A 26,664-nucleotide genomic window follows, 5' to 3' on the forward strand; every position below is an offset into this window, starting at 1 on the left:
TTTCTCTTTTATGCTTATCACTGCTCGAAGTTCATCTATTTCCAAATGCTTATCTTGTTTCCTGATATCATTCATTAAACCTTTTTTTATTCCTTTATTTTTATTATTTTTTATTATTTATTTATTTTTAGCTGTGTTGGGTCTTCGTTTCTGTGCAAGGGCTTTCTCTAGTTGCGGCAAGTGGGGACCACTCTTCATCATGGTGTGTGGGCCTCTCACTATCGCGGCCTCTCTTGTTGCGGAGCACAGGCTCCAGATGCGCAGGCTCAGTAGTTGTGGCTCACGGGCCTAGTTGCTCTGCAGCATGTGGGATCTTCCCAGACCAGGGCTCGAACCCATGTTTCCTGCATTGGCAGGCAGATTCTCAACCACTGCACCACCAGGGAAGCCCATTAAACCTTTTTAAATAAATACTGACCATTACTATTAGAATGTAATGTCTTTATAGAAATCTACTGGTTTCAGAAACCTATGCCTATGCCTCTCTTACTTTTTAGTCTGCCTGGTTCCCTGTATTCACCTCCTGTTAACTGCACAGTTCAAGCCATTCAGCCAATTCAGGTATACTTAACTTGGCCTTAAACTTGGGGATCAATCAATCCCTGTAGTTAGCAGGAATCAACAGAAAACATATCAGTAGGTTGTGGCACACAATCAGATTGGTTTCATTACATGTAAATTGGCAAGGCAAATGTAATCTATATGAGGCAATTAATTCTAAAGTGTGTCACGCTGATTATTAGTTCAAAGTAAGTTCATAAAAAATAGAAGATTGAAGTAACTACTTTGTTGTAAAAGTTAGAAATTGAAATGGCTCTAAATAACTACCATTTATTGCAAACCTACTATGTGCTACAGTTTTTATTTTTCTTATTTGTAATCTTTGCAACCATTTTTCAAGATACCATTTTTTAGAAATTTTATAGATGAGTATATCAAACTTTAGAAATAAATTACTGTTCAAATTTACTTGCTTATTATTCACATTGTTCCATCAGGATACAAATTCAAGTTTCTGCCAAAGCCATTGAAATTTCACGGGGTTACTCTGCCTTTAAGAAAGTAGGTTTTAGAGCATAGACTTTTAAGTGGAAGAAACAATAAGAGCACAGAGGAACACATGTTAATATGACTTATAGAAGCCGGGTTGTGCTTGCACTAGACACTCTTCCAGGCTTTGAGGTTAGAGAAAAGAGGGAAAAGGAAATAGGAAAAGCAGAAGTAGCAACAGCAGTAGCATTAATAACAGCAATTTATGATCCTGTTTTGTCTCTAGAAGTTGCAACGGGACATTAGTTCTTCTGAGCTCATCTCACTTCTAGATGTTCTACAACTTCTAAGGTAAGTTTAATTTCTGAGTCTCCACAAGATTCTTGCAGCATTGTATCAATTACTTAAGTCTAATCATACCATACATACTTTGCTGAGGCATGAAATTCCTAAAACAAGACACAAAGGCTTTCATTCTACCATTTCAGACACAAGTGTAAAATGCAAATACTACTGAGAGGTAAGTCGTGTGAAATCAACAACATATTTTTTTTTTCTGTTTTGAAAAGGAAGATAGAAAAGAAGGCAGCAATAGATCCGTAAGAGGGGAGAAGAGTTTAGCAATTGTGAAGAGGCCAGAGATATGTACAAAAAAAGTCAGTCCTATTTCCCTTATGGCCTTATACCACACTTTTTTTTTTATCTATTCTTAGGTAACCTGTGCAATAACTATGTACATTTGACTATGTACCTTAATATAGATACCACTCTTTGAGGGTGAAATTTTACCTTTTCTACCTTCCCTGTAGAGCTAAATTTTACTACTATAATGATCAATTGGGTAGTGACCCAATAATCCTAAAGGAATTATGATAATTTTATATTTTAGTGATCATGACACAGGGCCTTATTTTAGAAAATCGACAATATTTACCAGGGGGAAACGGAGGGGAAAGATAAATTGGGAGATTGGGATTGACATATACATACTACTATATATAAAATTGATAACTAATAAGGACCTACTGTATAGCACAGGGAACTCTATTCAATACTCTGTAATGGCCTATATGGGAAAATAATCTAAAAAAAAGAATGGATATATGATATATGTATAACTGATTCATTTTGCTGTACACCTGAAACTAACACAGCATTGTAAGTCAACTATACTCTAATAAATTTTTTTTAAAAAGAAATTTGAACATATAGAGTGTGTTATGTATATTATAGTAATTTATGTGTATTTCTGTATACTAAACACCTAGAAAAACACAACTGCAATGAGATTTTTCTGTTAGTTTATAATTTTTATTTCCTAAAAGAATTGGTGAAGCACTCTGTCTAGCCTTGTTAAGGACAACCTATTGTTTTGCCTCTTTTTGTGTCATCCACTGCTCCATCTAGACATACATGTGATATTTCTGGGGAAAGATGTTATCCCCTAATGCTCTTTTATAGAGCTGGTGATTAGAACACATAATCCATAAGGACAAAATAAATGGAAAGCCATTGAGTGTATTGCAAAATATATTCAATCAAAAGAAAACAACGATAGAAATTACTTCAACAAAGATTCATGGACCCTTGCCTGTTTTCAGAACTTGAGTTTCTTTCCAATCCAGAACCCATTAACTGGAGGTAAAACTGGATCATGAGAAGGAAGGACTGTGCAATACCCCAACAAGTACACACAGAAATGATTCCCCCGAGCCTCACTCAAAGGCTGCAGTAGCTATACACTAGCACAATATTTACATTAGTACACGGGGACCCAAAGTGTTATCATGGAATTCCTATTAGAGAAAAACATGTATGAATCAAGTAATAAATAGAGTCCAGGCTCAAGTGTGACTCACAGTGAGTACACTGGGTTCACAGACATACCAGCTATCATTTTCAGTATAAATGAAATACTTATACTTGGTAATCAGAAGAACATCCACATTAGTCACTCAGCCTATGGAGAGGGATCATTATAGTAGGGAAGGCAAAGCCATATGAATCCTAGAAGGTGTTATCTAGCTACCACAAATTCACCTAGAATGTGTCAGCTGGCTACTACAAATGGGAAGTCTCATTTTCAGGTGTTGTGTTAATGAGGTGGCTTTGCTAGAGAAAATTAACATGATTTTCAGTACATGGCATGTGGCTTTTGAGCTGGTAGAAGCTTACTTTTCTATGCTTATCAGGCTGGAGAACAAGAAGTAGTTCCCATTCATATGCAATGTGCCATGCAATGGTTTTATGGTTTTGTCCCAAAGCTAGATTAACCTTCTCCCCTTCTGTCATAATATAGTTTGAAAAGATTTGGGCCATCTGGATATTCTGTAGAATATCACTTTGGTCCACTATATCAAAGTTATTATGTTAATCCAACTAGATGACAAGATATGGGAACCACATTTGAAGCCTTGATAAGACACATATGTTCTAGACAGTGGAAGAAAAACTATATGAGGATTCAGAGTCTTGCCACATCAATGTAGTTTTGTCATAAATTCAGTGAGCTGATGCATGACAGGACTTTCTCTCCAAAAAATGATAAATGATTGCATCTTTCATAGTCCACCACTATCAAAGAAGCTCAATATCTAGAAGGCTTCTTCAGTTACTAAAGGCAACATATTCCAAAAGTGGGAATAGAGCTCTGCTTCTCTGTTGAATAACAACGAAGGCTGCTAGCTGGGAGTGCAGCTCAGTGCAAAAAGGACTCTTAGCATGTGTAGGCTGTGTTGTATGCAGCACTGTTGCTTTGACATATAACTCAACAGAACCTATGGAATTAGATGGTTCACAGTAGAAAAAATATCACATGGTGTTTAGGGAAAGTCCCTGTGGGAAAATTATAACATATACCATAGATATTAAAAATCTGGCATAAAGCCTTGCTACTTGCATCAAAACTTTTTATTCCATTTAAAAAATGGTTTCTGAAGTACTACTAAACCTTGATAGATATAGATAATATAAGCATGATCATGTGGTGAGAGCTGCCCACTATAAGCTGTTTTTTTTTTTTTTTTTCACAGCAACCAAGTCATAAGTTTAAATAGGCCTAGCAGAAATCCATCATATGATTGAAGTGGTATCTCCTGGACTGGACAAGAGCAGGGCCATTGAGCATGAGTAAGTTTCATGAATAGGTAGCCTAGTCCCCCATGTGATCCACCACTATCAATACACTGGTGCCTCTCTCTCAGATCATCCCTATGTCATCATAGGATTGTGTACTTTATGACCAACAGACAGAGAAGGAAACAGACCATTCTTGGTACATGTGTGCATTGGCTCAGTTTTGGGGTTGAAACTGAAAATGGACTGCTGCTGCACTGCACCTAAACTCAAGGGTGATTTGAAAGACACTGGTGTGGGGATATCATTCTAATGGGCAATCCACATTGCATGGCCCTGACCTTCCATGCTGCATGGAAAGAAAAGTGGCCTGAAGTAAGGATGTATATGGGTTTATGAATATCTTGGATATGTCAAGGAAGAATACATTTGGTACCCAGGTGATCTACTGGTATATCACTTGACAATCCTCTGCTTAATTTAATACACAAGTTCAGCGATTATAGCTTGAAAAGAGCATGATGATCAGGGGCTTACTTTTCTCTACTAAACTTAATTTTATAATTTTCCCCAAGAAGAGGATGACCACAATACTGGAAGAGTTTTCCCAGATAGGGAAAACTTACACAAAGCATTTGTATCCAAGTGAAACATGGGCTAGACTATAGTGAATGCGATGGTACACCACTGAGATCCTCCTTTAGGACCAAGGTACTCTTTCATCCAACAACTGGAAGTGTTGACTGCTGATAGCTCACAGCTGGGCTCTTCTCCTGGGATTACCCTCAGCCTAAAAATCTGCCTCACCAGGGTTATTCCTCTTCCTCAGGGACAGTTTGCATCAAATGACTAGTCAATGATAGTGTTCAAAGCCTGGGTCAATTTGGGACAACTTTAAAGGGCCATCCCAACTTCACTGCAATATGTGGTTTTAGTTGGGGTATTGATGTGTTGTAACTGCATAACAGTTCAATTTCCCACTCTGCCCAATCCTCCTATCCTTAGGGTTTTAGTGGTGTCTTTGCGAAGTACATCCTTCCAAATAAACCTCCTGCATGCAATGTTTGTCTTGGAATCTGCTATGGTCTGAATGCTTGTATATTCTGAAAATTCATGGATGAAAATCCCAATGCACAAGGTGATGGTATTATGAAGTGGGGCCTTTGGGATGTAATTCAGTTATGAGGGTAGAACCCTCATGAATGATATTAGTGCTCCTATAATAAAAGGCTGCACAGGTATCTTTCACCTCCTTTGTCCTGTGAGGATATAAAGCGGACACGTGTGTATGAATCAGGAAGTGGGCCCACAGGAGCCACCACATTGAATCTGCTGTTGCCATGATTTTGGAATTCCCAGCCTCTAGAACTGTGAGAAAGAAATCTCTGTTGTTTACCAGCTACCTAGTTTGTGGCATTTTTTATAGCAGCCCACACGGACTGAGACAAAATCTGTTTCTGGGGAAATCAACTTCTTGCTTCACTAGTATTTTACTTTTTCCTATGTTCTAGGCAAATTTTCCACCTATCATCAGAATATCACAGGCAGCCAATTCCAAGATATCACCCACCACCACTGAGAGATATCTACTATTTAGATAGCTCTCATCTATTTCCTGCCCTCAATTAATTGTTCATAGCATTTCCTTTCCCTGTAAAGTTTTCCTTTCTTTCCTACCTGTCCAGGTATCCATTTTACTTCAAAAAATATTTTAGTCTTAACTCTCTGTAATGACCACTTTCATTTTCCAAGCAATGCCCCCTCTCTATGTTCTTAAAAATACTTGCACATAAATATGACCATTAACATATTCTATTTTATATTATTTCTGTTTTGTCTACATATAGGGCTAAGGGAACAGTGCTCTGTGGATTAAGAACTTGAGGAAATAGTCCTAAAATGCAATTTCCTACATCCAAATTAATGGAGCCATGAAATATATATTATATGTTGGATATAAGTTAAAAATGGGTTTTGGAATCAGAAAAATCTAATTGCAAATCACAACTCTCCCACTTTATGTGAGCAAGTTATTTAATCTCACCAAGCCCAAATTTCCTCCCACATCTATAAACACAACACCTCATTTTAGAACAGCATTATAAAGATTAAATAATTTGCTGAAAGAGCTTAGCATTGTCCCAAACACATGGGTTCAGTAAGTGATGAGTAGTTTTATTAATGAAAGAATACCTTTTTATCTCCTTAGATCCCTAAGCTTGATCTTTGAATAAGGTAGTGCATGGTTTTGACATGACTTTTAAAGAATATTCTGTAATATTTTTCATAAAGAAAACAGTCAGGATATTAATAGTAGGTTTCTACAATGGTATTGAATTTTAAACCTCTGATGAAAAGTATAACAGCAAGGCAAATATTGGGTATGCCCCTATTGATTTTCCAGAGCAACTGCTTTAGAAATATAAAATATGGAAATATAGGGCTCTCCATACTATAATCATGGTATAGTACTTACATTACCCAAACCTCATCCTGCTTAATGTTGGCAGGTGATTTTAAAATTTATATTAATCCAAGCAAGTACTATGGAAAAACTATCTCCTCAACTTCATTTCTTTGAAAATCTGCCGCCAATATATGTCATTTTCCTTATATAAAAAAAAGAAAGTCCACAGAGATACACAAAATCTTCTTATGAATTCAATATTAATACAATGCTTACAAAAGGACCGTGTCTAATTCTGGACAGTGATAATAAACCACAACATTATATATATATATATATATATATATATATATATATATATATATAGTTTCAAGAAGAACATACAAAAGATTTAATATATTTTATGTGGAAAACTGTATCTGTTAGGATATTTTGGAAATCTGTGCTAATTTAGATAAAAAGCCAGCTCAGAACCTTTAAACATATGAAAGTTTGAAGAAAATAATGTGCTGCTTTTATAATTACAAATATACAGTTATTATAAAACAGTTAAATAATACAGAAGTATTCACACTAAATTATAAAAGTACTTTTTCATTTTGGCAATCCCCTCCCCAGAAGTAACCACTGTTTACAGTTTGTGTATATATTTTATATCTTTCCCATGCTTTTAACATATCCATGTTAACTGTATTTAATTCATTTTTATACAGGACATGATGAGCATCTTTATTTCCATTGAGGAATAGTTAAATAAACAAATAAAAGTATAGAGGAAAATGTTCTCTGCTTAATAAATTCTTTCCTAAGACTTTGAATATGGTTAAAATATGGTTTGTAGGAATTGCAGGAAGGAAGGCATGTGTCTAGGAGTGAGAACTCTCTTTCTAGCTTGGTTTTGACACTTCATTATCATCACTCCTTAAGTTGACCACCTTTTCTTTAATCTTGTCAAGGTTTCAAGGAGATAAAATGTGAATTTTCCTTCTAAAAAGTCTGAAGATCTGTATTTTTTCTAAAATTATACAGTTGAAATCTCTATCCTGGCTATGAAAAGGACTTCTTTTGAGTCCTTGTATGTTTAAAATATGGATCTCTCAAAGTCCTTTTCAAATTCTAGTAATGTATAATACTGTGGTTAACTGAAAGCAAATTAAAAATTAAGAAAACAACAACAATAAACGATTTTAGTTCAATTTCTTTTGCCATTCTATTTCTTTCTTGGCCATTTCTGTCAATCAAGTATAATTGTGAAATTGCCTTGTAGATGGATATAAATGGAGACTAGTTTGAAACTCATTTTCTCTTTTAGTCCAGTCTGACAATCCAACTCCATGTCATTTCTTGGACATACAATGGATAACAACCCTTTATTTAAAGGACATCTGGTCATAAATATAATTTGATTTTCATCTACAGAAGGCTAGCTCTGTGTGTGTGTGTATCTCTCTGTGTGTGTGTGTGTGTGTTGTGTGTGTTCAGACTAATATTGAAGACCTAAGCATATGAATGATCATCAGCAGGAATAGTAAAGGAAGTTAAATGAGGAGATTATAATCAGAAAATGCAATAATGGGAAACTTGCTTAATGAGGACATTGGTGCCAAACTACATTATTCATAGGACATTCTGATTAGAGACAAATGTAAAATGAAACATGCATTCCTTGGTGGAAGTCTTCATTTACATTTCAAATAAATACTCTTACTTTAACCTTTGGCTGAGAAGATGAGCCTTCATACTGAATAACTAAAGACACCCCTAAAGATAATGGTGTACCAAATACATTGTTAAGGAATAAATGTAGGAGTCAAATATACTGTATATCCAGTGTAAGGCACATTTTTTATCCCACTAATAAACATACTAAATTCAGGGCCTCTGTGTATGAAATAAAACATGGTTATAAATGGATTTATACATTTACCATTTTATTATATTCTAATAGCTCCCCTTCTCTTTTAAAGAGTCAATCAGCTCAACTGATTAAAGCAAAGTGATAATGTGACCTGTTTATGGATCATAGCTTTTCTTATTATTAGATTTCTTGGCCATGAAATAGAGTCCTGGCCTTAAGCTGGCAATATCACAAATACTACAAAGTGAAGATGGATTATCTCAGAATAAACATTCCTAATGAGTGCATATTTGTGTATGTGTGTGTGTATAGAGCAGTATGCTTATCCCAATCACCTGTGAAAATTTTGTGCATTACAGAGTCTCTTTTGGACATAGAATATGAACTGACAATGATCAAGAATATGAACTGACAATGATCACTGTAGGTTGAGAGTTTCCTGCAGAATTCTTGTAAGCCAGATTTGAGAACAGCTGGTAGAAAAGAAGCATCCAAGTAAAATTCCAAGCACTGATTATACTTTCATACAACTCTACTACTGAAGAGAATCCATAAAATGAAAAGATACTTTTTGAATGGAGCATAAACTGATAGATGGACTTTTGAGTGGAGAGTGACTAATTTGTTTTGTGTGGAGAAAAAGTAAAGACTGGAAATCATTCTTTGATGGGATACAGAGAAAGAAACAGATAAAATACATCTTAAAGTTAAGAAAAAATAGGGCTTCCCTGGTGACGCAGTGGTTGAGAATCCACCTGCCGATGCAGGGGACACAGATTCGTGCCCCGGTCCGGGTAGATCCCACATGCCGCAGAACAGTTAGACCCGTGAGTCATGGCCACTGAGCTTGCACGTCCAGAGCCTGTGCTCCGCAACAGGAGAGGCCAGAACAGGGAGAGGCCCGCAAACTGGAAAAATAAAATAAAATAAAATAAAGTTAAGAAAAAATAGATTCTGTTAGTTTAAACTCTTTGGTACTTGATTTTCTTTGGCCTATCAATAACCATTGCAAAACTTTCTCCAGAAGAAAAAAAAAAAAAAGATGTATACACTTGAGAAAGAAAACACACAAGCAAACCAAAACAAAAATCTTAAGGAATTTATAACGAACTTCCAATGATTAGTGATATGGACACTAGACATTGAGAAAAACAACCTTAGGAGAATTTGTGCTCATAGTCTTGTACTAGGAAGACTTCCATGAGACTTATGTGGGCAGTTTAAAAAACATGTCAATGCCACCCTTGCCCTCTACCCAATCCTTGACCTTTGGTGGGTAGATGTATGGGGTGTAACAAAAAAGTTAGTCTTCACATAAACCACATAGCTTACACAGCATTCAATTTCACTAAGGACGCATGCAATGATGAGATACAGATAAAGCAGGAGGATGTGTGTAGTACCCCACATGGCTCTTTGGGTCCTTCTTTCCCGTAAGGGTCTCATACTTTCTGACTGGATGTAGATTGCATTGCTAAAGAGGTTTCCAGTTTAGCTCACAAGGAAGTTAGAATGAATTGGGGTTATGAAGTGCCTCCATTTCATACCCCAGAGATTTGTATAGCTTACATGACATTCTCCAGAGAGTCATGCCTCATAAATCCATAGAGTATAGAGTTGTTTATTGTAAGCAATCCCACACCAGGGTCAAGTTGCACAAAGCAGTTCATTTGTTCTCCTAACAAATATCATTGGTTTACAAACTAGGAGGTCAGTTATCAGCATGTTTACAAGGAGTTAAGTTATTTGCCTCTTTCTTTCTCCAGAAACACCTCACCAGTAATCAAGAGAGGAATATTTCATAGGACAGCTATTTTTAATTCTTTCCTCCCAGTAGGTTACATTTCCACTGAATTCATTTTTGGCTTTAATCATTGAGTAATGGATATATTAGCATTTTCTAATATGTAAGTAGTGCCAATTACTGTGCTACTAAACTTGTTTTATATTGTGGCATGTTATATACTATTACACTGGAAAACTCAGAGGACCCTAATTTAGGTAGGATATTGCAAGGAAGTTGAGATATTTCCAAAAGAGCAACTAGTTGCTGTCCTTCTGAGTTTGAAGGTGGTGAACTGGTGTAATATATTTAGATTTCTCACAAATGTTAAAGGCAGCAGAGTCAGGGGTCTGGCTATCCTTGAAGTTTTCAGAATTGGCATGCTTTTGGTGGTAAGACTAGAAAAAACTAAATATATCTTTGGATTGTAGAGTGTGTGCCAAATTTGTTAATAAATATACTGTTTCTTCCTGCACGACCATCAAAACATGCCTCTTTTGTGCCACAACCCTTAGTCAGGAACTCCCATAACAAAGTAATTTGGTTTATTAATATGTAATGACAGAAGCAGTTTAATGTTTATATCTCCCAGATAACAACACCTAGAACGTTAGATTACTTAACCTGAGTAATTTAATAAAATTTTTATTTTAGACTGTGGAGGATAGGTCTATTTTATCCAATAATCTGTTTTTTTAATTTTTTTTGTATTGAATGAGTATTATAACTGGCTACAAACTTCATTTCTCTCTCAGTAAACAAATACTAGATGTTTTCTTGACAAAACAAACTATGAAAAATGAGACATTTGTCTTCATCTATGCATTTTTAGATTTTCTTTTAAAAAAACATTTCTTCCTCAATCACCCAGCAGATGAGAAAGCTGCTTTCTTATGTTGAGAATGATGCATGTATTTCATGCAAATTACATTTTAATACTTCAGAGCAAAATATAAATGAAATTGAAACGAACATTTATTCCGACAGTCATTTCCTAGAACACACAATGCCACAGCCATAACTTGATATGAATAACGGTGCTATTAATTATTAGTGCTGTTGTTTTAATTGAGTACAGGGTATGATGGCATTTATTCAAATGTTCATCAGCTGCACATAATAATTGTTTGGCAACATGCTATAGTAAGTGACACAATCACTATTAATTCCTGTGGTACTCATTGTTAGCATATGAATCATACTGAATTGTTTCAGCATACATGTGGATATAAATTGTAATTCCACAGGAATCCTATTTTAATTTGCCAGAGCATTAATTAGTACTAGTATGCAAATATGAACAGGTAAAATACATACAGAAATGAAGCAAAGAAAGCCATGAATTTAAAGCTCCAAATGATACCACTTCCTATTATGATCACTAGTATTTTTTAGGTATGTGAAAGAGCTGCCACGTATAGGAGGTGGCCCAACTAATCAACTCATATCTCTCATACCCAGTAGGTTGTTGGAGAATCTTAAACTTAGGAGCCTCAGAATTAATGCTAATTTCAGGAAGTTCATCTCATCAGAAGGCCCTTGCCTTACCAACATTCAAAGTTCCTCTGTATTTTAAATAACTCAGTGAAAGAGCCACATTTGTAGTATTCCATCTATAGGGAGACTTCTTGAGGATAGCAGTCACCCAGGTAAGTATTTTAAGGTCATATAACTAAGTACTGACATATACAGTTACAACTACATAAAAAAGACAATGTCTAGTTCAGGATGTTAAGTTTTATTGAGTTCAGCATGGTGTTGCAGGGGTGCAAAATATGACTGTGGACCTGACTTACCCATCTGCCGGTTATGGCTATATAAACCTGGTCAACTTGATTAAACTCACTGTGTTTCTCACTGGGGATCATATCATTTCTACCTGTGAGAAGGGGGCTGTATCAGATGATCTCTTCTGAGACCTATCAGCTAAGTCATCCAGCTAAAATCTATGACCTTAGACTAATTTGTCCAGACTACATCCTACTAGTCTTTTCTTTGTCTGGCAGCCTGACACTTCTCTTGATCCAGGGTGCATGTAAACATCTGTATGTGTGTTTCTTCCTTTCTTTTTTTTCTCTGTGTGTAGGTATACATGTATACTCAGTAATGTAATGTAATCTAATGTCACATTGCATTTATCTTCTCCATGTTTGTTTTATCCTCCCAAAAGTATTATAACAATCATGAAGACTACTTGGGCTCCTCATGGTGAAAGTTAAGGTCTTAGTTAAATTTCTTTGGCCAGGTATGCAGAATATAGTCTGTGATTCATATTAACAATTGATTAACTAATGTTTTTTTTTTTAAACTTCTATTCCAAATGCTAGCTTTTTCGTTTGCCTTTTTATATATTGTTTTATGACACCCACAGCCAAGAACAAACTGTGGCCTCTTTCTACTGCCATTTTTCTTTTATATTATTGAAATTCTTCCCAAAGGTGTAATCTGCAGTCACTTCTTTCATTCACTTTAAGCTTAATGAGCTCTTCTATGTTTCTCATCACTCAACTACGACCATGTTCAGAAAGCTATCTAGAGACCAGCTTTATACCAAACCTAGATTTTAAAAATCTATTGTCATTCTCCTTAGTATCTTTGTAGTATTTCACTCTATTTTTTCTATCACTCATACGTATACTATCTGTAGTACATTTATATTACATACATACAGCACACACATACACACACTCTTCTTTTTGTAAATATTTTTATTTGGCTTCTGATACTATCATTTGCTCTTACCTCCCTTTTTCTTCTAATAAACATCAAATAGAGGTTCAGCACTTGACTTTCTGCTGTCTTCCTTCTCAATTAGTTCAGGACCTAGAAGGGAAAAAAGAACTACTATTTCTTGAATTCCCTTAAAGACTTAGACATGACTCGAGAACACCTGGTTGCCACAGACATTCCCAGTCACTGCCTTTCCATTCTTATCACTAATACCCTAATTTGCACTGCCATCACTTCACGCTTGGGCTATTGTAAAGGTATTTTGATTCCTCAAGGCCTTTATGTAATTCACCTCCTCTTGTTCCTTTTACTTATTACTTACTTCTTTTCTTTTCTTCTTCACTTTCTGCCACATTTTCTTCACACATACTGACACTCAAAACCTGGTTAACAACATCCTGTGTGTCCTTCTATAGTTTTCACCATGAATATAATTCATATTAAAATGCAATTATACACACACAGGAATTTACTTGTGTTAGTTTTATAAATGAGAATATCTTATATTGCTTTTGCATCTTAACATTCTCATCCAAAAATACCACACTCTTTTTAATGGCTGTACAATTACCCACAATATGGGTATACCATAAATTATTTAACCATTCTCCTCTTAATAAACATTAAATGTTTCCATTTTTTATCAATATGTACAATTCTACTATGCATACAATTATATAATTAATGTTTATTTATTTATTTTAAAAATATTATGGAACAAATTGCCATGGGATTGAAAATTCGGAACCAGTGGTGTATGCATATTTTAATTTAATAGATGCACAGTGACTGTAACGATTTCTATGTCTACCAACAATGTATGAGTGTATCATGTTCCCTAAATTCCTGCCAGCATAAAATGTTATCACATTTTTCCTTTAGTAAGCTAATGGTTATAAAGCAATACTTCCTTGCTTTTTAATTTTTCTTACCCTATGTGATGAGTTTGAACATATTTTCATGTAGTTGTTAAATTTGCAGGTCATGAATTACTTGTTTCTCTTTGGACTCTGAATTGAATGGTCTGGCTATTACCTAGCTTTTTCTATAACAGAGATAATTTTACTTCTTCCTTTCCAATTTGAATGCCATTTTTTTTTTCATTGTCTGATTGCTCCAGCTAGGACTTCCAGTATATATGTTAAATAGAAGTGTTGAAACTAGGCATCTTTGACTTATTCCTGATCTTTAATAAGGAAAAGTTTTCAATCTTTCACCATTGTGTATGATGTTTGAGATTTGGTTGTAAAGTTATATTGAATTCAGAATCTGAGAGCTCTGTATCTTTAACAATCTGAAAGGCATTATTTAAAAAGGAGTAGACTCCAACTGTGAAATGATTGGGTCCTGATTACTTTTTCATTGGTAGATACATAATCACATTTCTCTCTTATGGTAATTGGTCTATGTATGCTTTGGGCTTCATTTTTGGTTAATTTTGATATTTGCATTGAGTAGGAAAGTGTCTATTTCCTCTAGTGTTTCTATTTATTTCCATACACTCCTTATAATTAATTTGATCATATTTTATGTTGGTTTTTCTCCTATCTGATTCTAAATATTATGCAGTTTAATATTTTATACTCAATCTCATTTGATGATTATGTAAATATTAAAAATGTATTTATATATTTTATAATGTTTATATTTTTATTTCAGCTTAAATATTGATAAATTTCCACTTCATACTTTCCTTTTGGTTTAATTTCTTAACGTGAATTAAATTTTTTTAAACGTTTGCTTCTCTTTATAATTAAACCATTTATAGATATGAAACTCTTCAGACTATAGCTTTTCTAGTGTGAAAAGACTATGGTTTAAAAACTTCTTCTTTGTATTGTTTTCTACATAGTTCATACTATCAGTATTGATTTTCATATGATCCAAGGTTTGTCCAGAAATGTTAAATTCTAGGTAGTTAAGATTTGGTGGGGGAAATCACCTTGCTATTACTATAGCTAAATTGATTGGTTTAAGATTATGTAAAATGTTGGTAAAATCTCCCATAGTAAATTTGTTAAGGTTTTTCTTGGAAGCAAGTACATGATTAATATGTTTTAAGAGTAATTTTTAAAGTGCAGTTTTATATTCACAGTAAAATTAAGAGAAAAGTAAAGAGATTTCCCATATATGAAAATCTCCCTTTCCTTCCCACACCCATTCATAAGCTCTGTATTATCAACATGTCCAACATGAATGGAACATGTGTTACAATTAATGAACCTACATTTTGATGCAGCATAATCACCCAAAGTCCACAGTTTATATTCAGGGTCACTCCTGGTGAACAAATACATCATGGCATGTACGATACAGCGTGTATTCCCTTATTTAAAAAGGTTCTGTGCTCTACCTATTCATTCCTCTCCCCCACACACACCTTGGGAATTACTGATCTTTTTATTGCTTCACATTCTTATCAGCATTTGGTGTTGTCATTATGTTGGATTTTGGCCATTCTGACTGGTGTGTAATGCTATCTCATTGTTTACATTTGAATTTCTTCCACGACATATGATGTGGAGCATCTTTTCATGTGTTTATTTGCCATCTGTTTATCTTCTTTGCTGAGGTGTCTGTTAAGGACTTAGACCCAATTTTTAATTGTTATTTGTTTTCTTACTGTTGAGTTTTATAAGTTCTTTTCATATTGTGGTTAACTGTTCTTTATCAGATGTATCTTCTGCAAATATTTTTTTCCCAGTTTGTTACTTCTTTTCAAATACTCTTGACATTACCTTTCACAAAACAAGAGTTTTAAATTTTAATGAAATCTAACTTTTATTTCTTTCATGGATTGTGTCTTTGATGTTGTATGTAGTAATCCATTGACATACCCAAGGTTATTTAGTTTTTCTCCTATGCTATTTTCTAGGAATTTTATAGTTTTGTATGTTAATACATTTAGGTTTATGATCCATTATGAGTTAATTTTTGAGAAAAGTGTAAAGTCTGTGTCAAGATTCATTTCTTTTTCTTTTGCTTTTTGCATGTAGAGGACCAGTTATTCCAGCCCAATTGTTGAAAAGACGATCTTTGTTCTACTTTATTACCTTTGCTCCTTTGTTAGTGATTAACTGACTATATTTATATGGGTCTATTTCTGGGCTCTCTAATCTGTTTCATTGCTGTATGTGTATAGTTTTTCAAATAACACACTTTTTCCAACTTTATTGAGGAATAATAGACAAATATAATTGTATATATTCAAAATGTACAATGTGATTATTTGATACACATATATATTGTGCAATGATTACCAAGATCAACATAATTAACATATCCATTACCTCACACGATAAGACACTGACTTGATCACTGTAGCTATACAGTGTGTCTTGAAGTTGGGTAGTGTCAGACATCCAACTTTGTTATTTTCCTTCAATATTATGTTGGCTGTTTCGGGTCTTCTGCCTCTCCACATAAGCTTTAGAATCAGTTTCTTAAATCCACAAAATAACTCTTGGGATTTTCATTGTCATTACTTTGAATATATAGATGAAGTAGGAAAGAACTGACATCATGGAAATATTGAGTCTTCCTACCCATGAATAAGGAATATCTTTCCATTTATTTAGTTCATCTTTGATTCGTTCATCAGAGTTCTATAGTTTTCCTCACATGGATCTTGCACCTATTTTGTAAAATTAAACTAAAGTATTTCAATCTTGGGGGTGATAAAGAAAATTGAATTGTGTTTTTTATTCCAATGCCACTTGTTCATTACTGACATATAGGAAAATGATTTTGTACATTAACATTATATACTGCAAATTTTCTATAATTGTTTATTACTTCCAGGAGGTGTTTTGTTCTTGTTGTTGATTCTTTTGGATTTTCTACATGTACAATCATGTTATCTACAAACTATTTTATTTCTTCCCTCCCAATTTGTATACCTTTTATTTCCTCTTCCTTTCATATTGCAATATCTAGGATTTTCAGTACTGTGTTGGAAAGCAGTGTTGAGAGGGGATATTTTTGCCTTGTTCCTGATTTTAGTGAGAAAACTTCAAATTTCTCACTATTAAATATAATGTTAGCTACAGTTTTTTGTCAATATTCTTAATCAAGTTGAGGAATTCCCCCTCTACTCCCAGGTTACTGAGAAATTTTAGTGTGCATAGTTACTGAATTTTGTCAACTTTTCTACATTTATTGATATGATTATGTGAGTTTTTTTAACTCGTTGATGTCATGAGTACACTAATTGATTTTCAAATGTTGGATTAGCTTTGCATACCCGAGAGAACCCATTTGGGCTTAATGCTTTCAGTTTGGGAAAATTATTAACAATTGATTAAATTTCTTTAATAGATATTGGCCTTATAAAATTTATATCGCTTCTCATGTGAGTTTTGGAAAATTGTATTGTTCATGGAAATGGTTCATTTCATCCACATAATCAAATTTGAGGGCATAGAGTTGCTCATAGTATTCCATTATTACCCTTTTAATGTCCATGGGATATATAGTGATGCCCCTTCTTTTATTACTGATATTACTGATATGTGCTTCCTCTCTATTATTTTTATTTTTGTTACCATGACTAGATGCTTATTGATTCTATTCATCTTTCAAAGAACCAGCTCTGGGTTTCACTGATTTTTTTTTTTCAAATTTCTTTAGTTTCTATTCTAAATTTTATTATTTTTTCTACATATATTGGGTTTAATTTGCTTTTCTTTTTCTAGTTTCCTAATTATTGATTTTAGATTGTTGATTTTAGATTTTTTGTCTCTTCTAATATATGCCTATGATGCTATAAATTTCCCTCTTGACACTGATTATGCGGCATCTCACAAATTTTGATCAATTGTTTTAATTTTTATTTAGTTCAATTTGTTTTTTAATCTCTTGATATTTTTTCTTTGATTTATGTGATTTTTAGAAATTTCTTGTTTAATCTCCATGTATTTTAGGAGTTTTTCAACCATCTTTGTCTTATTGATTTTCATTCCACTGTTGTCTGAAAGCAGACATGTGATTTACATTTTTTAAAACTTTTCTTAAGTTTTAAGTTTTAAAGTATTTTAAAAGTCTTTTAAAATCATTTAAAGTTTTAAGTTTTAAGTCTTAAGTTTTGTTAAGGTATGTTTCATGTCCCAGAATGTGGTATATCTTGGTTAATGCTTCACATGAGCTTGAGAAGAATGCGTATACTGCTGTTGTTAGATGAGGTAGTCTAGATGTCCATTATATCCAGGTGACTAATGATGTTGTTGAGTTCAACTTTGTCCTTATTGATTTTCTATCAGCTGGATCTATCCATTTCTGATAGAGGAGTGTTGAAGTCCCCAAATATGATAGGAGGTTCAACTATTTCTCCTTGAAATTCTATGAATTTTTGCCTTGAGTACTTTGACATTCTGTTATTAGTCTCACACACATAAAGAATTGCTATGTCTTCGTGGAGAACTGCCGTTTAATTATTAAGAATTGACCTTCTTTATTGTTTTGATGTCTGTTTTCATTGAAATTAAAATAGTTATTTCTGCATTCTTTTTTTTTTTTTTTGGCGGACCACTCACTGTTGTGGCATCTCCCGCTGTGGATCACAGGCTCCAGAGGCACAGGCTCAGTAGCCATGGCTCATGGGCCTAGCTGTTCCATGGCAAGTGAGGTCTTCCTGAACCAGGGCATGAACCCATTTGCCCTGCATCGGTAGGCAGACTCTCAACCACTGTGCCACCAGGGAAGCCTGCTATTTCTGCCTTCTTTTGATTTGTGTTAGTGTGGTATATTTTTCCCCATCTAGTTATTTTAATCTACGCATATTTCTATATGTAAAGTAGGTTTTTTGTATTTAGCATGTAACTATTATGTTTTGTTTCATCTTGACAATTTGTCTTTTATTGTTGCTTTTATTAATGTTCAAAGTGATGATTGATATAATTGGATTAATATCTACCATATTTGTTACTGTTTTCTATTTGTTATCCTCATTCTTTATTTATGTTTTTGTCTTTCACTTTTTTTCTGCCTTTTGTGTTTTTAATTTATTGTTTATTTTTTAATATTTTAACATCTTTATTGGAGTATAATTGCTTTACAATGGTGTGTTAGTTTCTTCTTTATAACAAAGTAAATCAGTTATACATATACATATGTCCCCATATCTCTTCCCTCTTCAGTCTCCCTCTCTGCAACCCTACATATCCCACTCCTCTAGGTAGTCACAAAGCACCAAGCTGAACTCCCGGTGCTATGTGGCTGCTTTCCATTAGCTATCTATTTTACGTTTGGTAGTGTATATATGTCCATGCCACTCTCTCACTTTGTCACAGATTACCATTCCACCTCATCATATCCTCAAGTCCATTTTCTAGTAGGTCTGTGTCTTTATTCCTGTCTTGCCTCTAGGTACTTCATGACCTTTTTTTTTTTTCTTAGATTCCATATATATGTGTTAGCATATGGTATTTGTTTTTCTCTTTCTGACTTACTTCACTCTGTAGGACAGACTCTAGGTCTATCCACCTCACTAAAAATAACTCAATTTTGTTTCTTTTTATGGCTGAGTAATATTCCATTGTATATATGTACCACATTTTCTTTATCCATTCATCTGTCGATGGACACCTAGGTTGCTTCCATGTCTGGCTATTGTAAATAGAGCTGCAATGAACATTTTGGTATATGACTTATTCAACTATGGTTTTCTCAGGGTATATGCACAGTAGTGGGATTGCTGGGTCATATGGTAGTTCTATTTTTAGCTTTTTAAGGAACTTCCATAGTGTTCTCCATAGTGGCTGTATCAATTTACATTCCCACCAGCAGTGAAAGAGGCTTCCCTTTTCTCCACACCCTCTCTAGCATTTATTGTTTGTAGATTTTTTGATGATGGCCATTCTGACTGGTATGAGATGATATTTCATTGTAGTTTTCATTTACATTTCTCTAATGATTAGTGATGCTGAGCATTCTTTCATGTGTTTGTTGGCAATCTGTATATCTTCTTGGGAGAAATGTCTATTTAAGTCTTCTTCCCATTTTCGGATTGGGTTGTTTGTTTGGTTTTTTTTTTTTTTTTTGATATTGAGCTGCATGAGCTGCTTATAAATTTTGGAGATTAATCCTTTGTCAGTTGCTTCATTAGCAAATATTTTCTCCCATTCTGAGGGTTGTCGTTTTGTCTTGTTTATGGTTTCCTTTGCTGTGCAAAACCTTGTAAGTTTCATTAGGTCCCATTTGTCTATTTTTGTTTTTATTTCCATTTCTCTAGGAGGTGGGTCAAAAAGGATCTTGCTGTGATTTATGTCATAGAGTGTTCTACCTATGTTTTCCTCTAAGAGTTTGCTAGTGTCTGGACTTACATTTAGGTCTTTAATCCATTTTGAGTTTATTTTGGTGTATGGTGTTAGCAAGTGTTCTAATTTCTTACTTTTACATGTAGCTCTCCAGTTTTCCCAGCACCACTTATTGAAGAGGCTGTCTTTTCTCCACTGTATATTCTTGCCTCCTCTATCAAGATAAGGTGACTATATGTCCATGGGTTTATCTCTGGGCTTTCTATCCTGTTCCATTGATCTATATTTCTGTTTTTGTGCCAGTACCATACTGTCTTGATTACTGTAACTTTGTAGTATAGTCTAAAGTCAGGGAGCCTGATTCCTCCAGCTCTGTTTTTCTTTCTCAAGATTGCTTTGGCTATTCGGGTTCTTTTGTGATTCCATACAAATTGTGAAATATTTTGTTCTAGGTCTGTGAAAAATGCCAGTGGTAGTTTGATAGGGATTGCATTGAATCTCTAGATAGCTTTGGGTAGTATAGTCATTTTCATGATATTGATTCTTCCAATCCAAGTACATGGTATATCTCTCCATCTATTGTATCATCTTTAATTTCTTTCATCAGTGTCTTATAACATTCTGCATACAGCTTTTTTGTCTCCTTAGGTGGACTTCTTCCTAGGTATATTATTCTTTTTGTTGCAGTGGTAAAGGGCGGTGTTTTCTTAAATTCACTTTCAGATTATTCATCATTAGTGTATAGGAATGCTAGAAATTTCTGTGCATTAATTTTGTTTACTGCTACTTTACCAAATTCATCGATTAGCTCCAGTAGTTTTCTGGTAGCATCTTTAGGATTCTCTATGTTTATTATCATGTCACCTACAAACAGTGACAGCTTTACTTCTTCTTTTCCAATTTGGATTCCTTTTATTTCTTTTTCTTCTCTGGTTGCTGTGCCTAAAACTTCCAAAACTATGTTGAATAATTGTGGTGAGAGTGGACAACCCTGTCTTGTTCCTGATCTTAGTGGAAATAATTTCTGTTTCTCACCATTGAGGAGGATGTTGGCTGTGGGTTTGTCATATATGGCCTTTATAATGTTGAGGAAATTTCCCTCTGTGCCTAGTTTCTGGAGTGCCTTTATTATAAATGGGTGTTGAATTTTGTCAGAATCTTTCTCTGCATCTACTGTGATGATCATATGGTTTTTCTCCTTCAATTGGTTAATATGGTGTATCACATTGATTGATTTGCGTATATGGAAGACTATTTGCATTCCTGGGATGAACCCCAGTTGATCATGGTGTATGATCCTTTTAATGTGCTGTTAGATTCTGTTTGCTAGTGTTTTGTTGAGGATATTTGCATCTATGTTCATCAGTGATATTGGCCTGTAGTTTTCTTTCTTTGTGACATCTTTGTCTGGTTTTGGTATCAGGGTTATGGTGACCTCGTAGAATGAGTTTGGCAGTGATCCTCCCTGTGCTATATTTTGGAAGAATTTGAGAAGGATAGGTGTTAGTTCTTCTCTAAATGTTTGATAGAATTTGCCTCTGAAGCCATCTAGTCCTGAGCTTTTGATTTTTGGAAGACTTTAATCACAGTTTAAATTTCAGTGCTTGTGATTGGTCTGTTCATATTTTCTATTTCTTCCTGGTTCAGACTTGGAAGGCTGTGCATTTCTAACAATTTGTCCATTTCTTCTGTGTTGTCCTTTTTATTGGCATAGAGTTGCTTGTAGTTGTCTCTCATGATCCCTTGTATTTCCACAGTTTCAGCTGTTACTTCTCCTTTTTCATTTCTAATTCTATTGATTTCAGTCTTCTCCCTTTTTTTTCTTGATGGGTCTGGCTAATGGTTTATCAATTTTTTTTTATCTTCTCAAAGAACCAGGTTTTAGTTTTATTGATCTTTGCTATCATTTCCTTCATTTCTTTTTCATTTATTTCTGATCTGATCTTTATGATTTCTTTCCTTTTGGTAACTTTAGGGTTTTTCTGTTCTTCTTTCTCTAATTGCTTTAGGTGTAAGGTTAGGTTGTTTATTTGAGATGTTTCTTGTTTCTTAAAGTAGGATTGTATTGCTATAAACTTCCCTTTTATAACTGCTTTTGCTGCATCTGTTAGGTTTTCATTTGTCATGTTTTCATTGTTATTTGTTTCTGGGTGTTTTTTTAAATTTCCTCTTTGATTTCTTCAGTGATCTCTTGGTTATTAAGTAGTGTATTTTTTAACCTCCATGTGTTTGTATTTTTTACAGATTTTTTCCTGTAATGGATAGTATCATAGCATTGTGGTCAGAAAAGATACTTGATATGATTTCAATTTTCTTAAATTTACCAAGGCTTGATTTGTGACCCAAGATATGATCTATCCTGGAGAACGTTCCATGAGCACTTGAGAAAAAAAGTGTATTTTGTTTTGTTTTGTTTTGTTTTAGATAGAATGTCTTATAAATATCAATTAAATCCATCTTGTTTAATGTATCATTTAAAGCTTGTGTCTCCTTGTTTATTTTCATTTTGGATGACCTTTCCATTGGTGAAAGTGTGGTGTTAAAGCCCCGTACTATGATTGTGCTACTGTTTATCTCCCCTCTTATGGCTGTGAGCATTTGCTCCTATGTTGTGTGCATAAGTATTTACAACCATTATATTGTTTTCTTGGATTGATCCCTTGATCGTTATGTAGTGTCCTTCTGTGTCTCTTGTAATAGTTTGTATTTTAAAGTCTATTTTTTCTGATATGAGAATTGCTACTTGAGCTTTCTTTTGATTTCCATTTGCATGGAATATCTTTTTCCATCCCCTCACTTTCAGTCTGTATGTGTCCCTAGGTTTGAAGTGGCTCTCTTGTAGACAGCATATATATATATGGGTCTTGTTCTGGAATCTATTCAGCCAGTCTATGTCTTTTGATTTGAGCATTTAATCTATTTACATTTAAGGTAATTATCGATATGTATGTTCCTATTTCCATTTTCTTAATTCTTTTGGGTTTGTTATTGTAGATCTTTTCCTTCTCTTTTGTTTTCTACCTAGAGAAGTTCCTTTAGCACTTGTTGTAAAGCTGGCTTGGTGGTGTTGAATTCTCTTAGTTTTTGCTTGTTTGTAAAGGTTTTAATCTCTCTGTCAAATCTGAATGAGATCCTTGCTGGGTAGAGTAATCCTAGTTGTAGGTTTTTCTCCTTCATCACTTTAATTATGTCCTGCCACTCCCTTCTGGCTTGCAGAGTTTCTGCTGAAAGATCAGCTGTTAACCTTATGGGGATTTCCTTGTATGTTATTTGTTGTTTTTAACATTTTTTCTTTGTATTTAAATTTTTATAGTTTGATTAATATGTGTCTTGGTGTGTTTCTCCTTGGATTTATCCTATATGGGACTTTTTGTGCTTCCTGGTTTTGATTAAATGTTTCCTTTCACATATTAAGGAAATTTTCAACTATAATCTCTTCAAATATTTTCTCAGTCCCTTTCTTTTTCTCTTCTTCTTCTGGGACCCCTATAATTCGAATTTTGGTGCTTTTAATTTTGTCCCAGACATCTCTGAGACTGTCCTCCATTCTTTTCATTCTTTTTTCTTTATTCTGCTCTTCAGTAGTTACTTCTACTGTTTTATCTTCCAGGTCACTTATCAATTCTTCTGCCTCAGTTATTCTGCTATTGATCCCTTGTAGAAATTTTTTAATTTCATTTATTGTGCTGTTCATCACTGTTTTTCTGCTCTTTAGTTCTTCTAGGTCCTTGTTAAACGTTTCTTGCATTTATTCTATTTCCAAGATTTTGGATCATCCTTACTCTCATTATTCTGAATTATTTTTCAGGTAGACTGCCTATTTATTCTTCATGTTAGGTCTGGTGGGTTTTTGCCTTGCTCTTTCATCTGCTGTGTGTTTTTTTGTCTTCTCATTTTGCTTAACTTACTGTTTTTTGGGTCTCCTTTTCACAGCCTGCTGGTACATTGTTCCTGTTGTTTATGGTGTCTGTCCCCAGTGGCTAAGATTTGTTCAGTGGGTTGTGTATGCTTCCTGGTGGAGGGACTACTGCCTGTGTTCTGGTGGATGAGGCTGGATCTTGTCTTTCTGGTGGGCAGGTCCACATCTGGTTGGTGTGTTTTGGGGTGTCTGTGGCCTTATTATAATTTTAGGCAGCCTCTCTGCTAATGGATGGGTGTGTGTTCCTGTCTTGCTAGTTGTTTGGCATAGGGTGTCCAGCACTGTAGCTTGCTCTTCGTTGAGTGAACCTGGGTCTTTGTGTTGAGATGGAGGTCTCTGGGATATTTTCACCATTTGATATTACATGGAGCTGAAGAGGGGTCTCTTGTGGACCAGTGTCCTCAACTTGGATCTCTCCCCTCAGAGACACAGCCCTGATGCCTGGCTGAAGCACCAAGAGCAGCCTTTCATCCACACAACTCAGAATAAAGGGGAGAAAAATAGAAAGAAAGAAAGAAAGAAAGAAAGAAAGAAAGAAAGAAAGAAAGAAGATAAATTAAGTAAAATAAATAAAACTTTTAAAATAAAATAATAATCATTAAGAAAAATCATTTTAAAGTAATAAAAACATCAAAAAATGGACAGACAGAACCCTAGGACAAATGGTAAAAGCAAAGCTATACAGACAAAATCACACACAGAAGCATACACATACACACTCACAAAAAGAGAAAAAGGGATAAAAATATATATCTTTGCTCCCAAAGTCCACCTCCTCAATTTGGCATGATTCATTGTCTATTCAGGTATTCAACAGATGCAGGGTACATCAAGTTGATTGTGGAGATTTAATCTGCTGTTCCTGAGGCTGCTGGGAAAAATTTCCCTTTCTCTTCTTTTTTCGCACAGCTCCTGGGATTCAGCTTTGGATTTGGATCCACCTCTGCGTTTAGGTCTCCTGAGGGCATCTTTTTTTCACTCAGACAGGATGGGGTTAAAGGAGCAGCTGATTCAGTGGCTCTGGATCACTCAGGCCAGGGGGAGGGAGGGGTACAGATGTGGGGTGAGCCTGCAGCAGCAGAGGCCAGTGTGACATTGCACCAGCATGAGGCACGCCCTGCATTCTCCCGGGGAAGGTGTCCCTGGATCATGGGACCCTGGCAGTGTCAGGCTGCACAGGCTTCCAGGAGGGGAGGTGTGGATAATGATCTGTGCTTGCACACAGGCTTCTTCGTGGCTGCAGCAGCAGCCTTAGCATCCCATGCCCGTCTCTGGGTTCTGCGCCGATAGCCGTGACTCACACCTGTCTCTGGAGCTCCTTTAAGAAGCCCTGTTAATCTCCTCTCCTCATGCACCAGGAACAAAAGAGGCAAGAAAATGTCTCTTGCCTCTTCGGCAGCTCCAAACTTGTACTTGGAATCCCTCCCAGCTAGCCGTGGTGCACTAGCCCCTTCAGGCTATGTTCACACAGCCAACCCCTGTCCTCTTCCTGGGATCTGACCAAAGCCCGAGCCTAATCTCCCAGTCCCCACCCATCCTGGCGAGTGAGCAGACAAGCCTCTTGGGCTGGTGAGTGCTGGTCGGCACCGATCCTCTATGCGGGAATCTTTCCACTTTGCCCTCTGCACCCCTGTTGCTGTGCTTTCCTCTGTGGCTCTGAAGCTCGCCCCTCCACCACCAGCAGTCTCCACCCATGAAGGGGCTTCCTAGTGTGTGGAAACGTTTCCTCCTTCACAGCTCCCTCCCATGGTGCAGGTCCTGTCCCTATTCTTTTGTCTCTGTTTTTTTCTTTTTTCTTCTGCCCTACCCAGGTACGTGGGGAGTTTCTTGACTTTTAGTAGGTCTGAGGTCTTCTGCCAGCATTCAGTTGGTGTTTTGTAGGAGCTGTTCCACATGTAGATGTATTTCTGATGTATTTGTGGAGAGGAAGGTGATCTCCGTGTCTTACTCTTCTGCCATCTTGAAGCTCCTACCCTGTGCTTTTAATTAAGCCTTTTATATGATTCCATTTTCTCTCCTTTCTTAGCATTTAAATTATATTTCTTTTAACAATGTTTAAGTGGTTGGCCTAAAGTCTGCAGTATATATTTATAAGAAATACAAGTCCACCTTCAAATAACACTATATGCTTCAAACATAGAGTGAACACCTTATAATGCAAAATAATCATAATTCCTTCCCCTCTGAACATAACTTGTATCATATCATTGCTGTCATATATTTCACTCACATATAATCATGTAAATATGAAATGGACTACATTGTTGTTATCATTTTGAACAACTTTTATCTGTTAGATCAATAAAGAATGAGAAAAAATTAAGATATTTTTTTTACTTACTTTGTAATTTTCTTCCTTTCTTTATGTAGATCAAAGTTTCTGATCCATATTATTTTCCTTTTCTCTAAAGAACTTCTGTTAACATTTCTTGTATGGCAACAAATTCTCTCAAATTCTGTTTGAGAAAGTCTTAATTTCTCCTTCACATTTGAAGGATACATTTTCCTTAAAATTTTATCCTTTGAGAGATAATTTCCCAGGGTAAAATGTTCTAAGTTGGTGTTTTTATTCTCTCAACACTAAATATTTTACTCCATTCTCTTTTAGCTTACTTAGTTTTTGAGAAGTTTTATGTAATTCATATCTTT

Source organism: Mesoplodon mirus (genome assembly GCF_964341445.2).
Source record: "Mesoplodon mirus genome assembly, chromosome: 16".
Taxonomy (NCBI): domain Eukaryota; kingdom Metazoa; phylum Chordata; class Mammalia; order Artiodactyla; family Ziphiidae; genus Mesoplodon; species Mesoplodon mirus.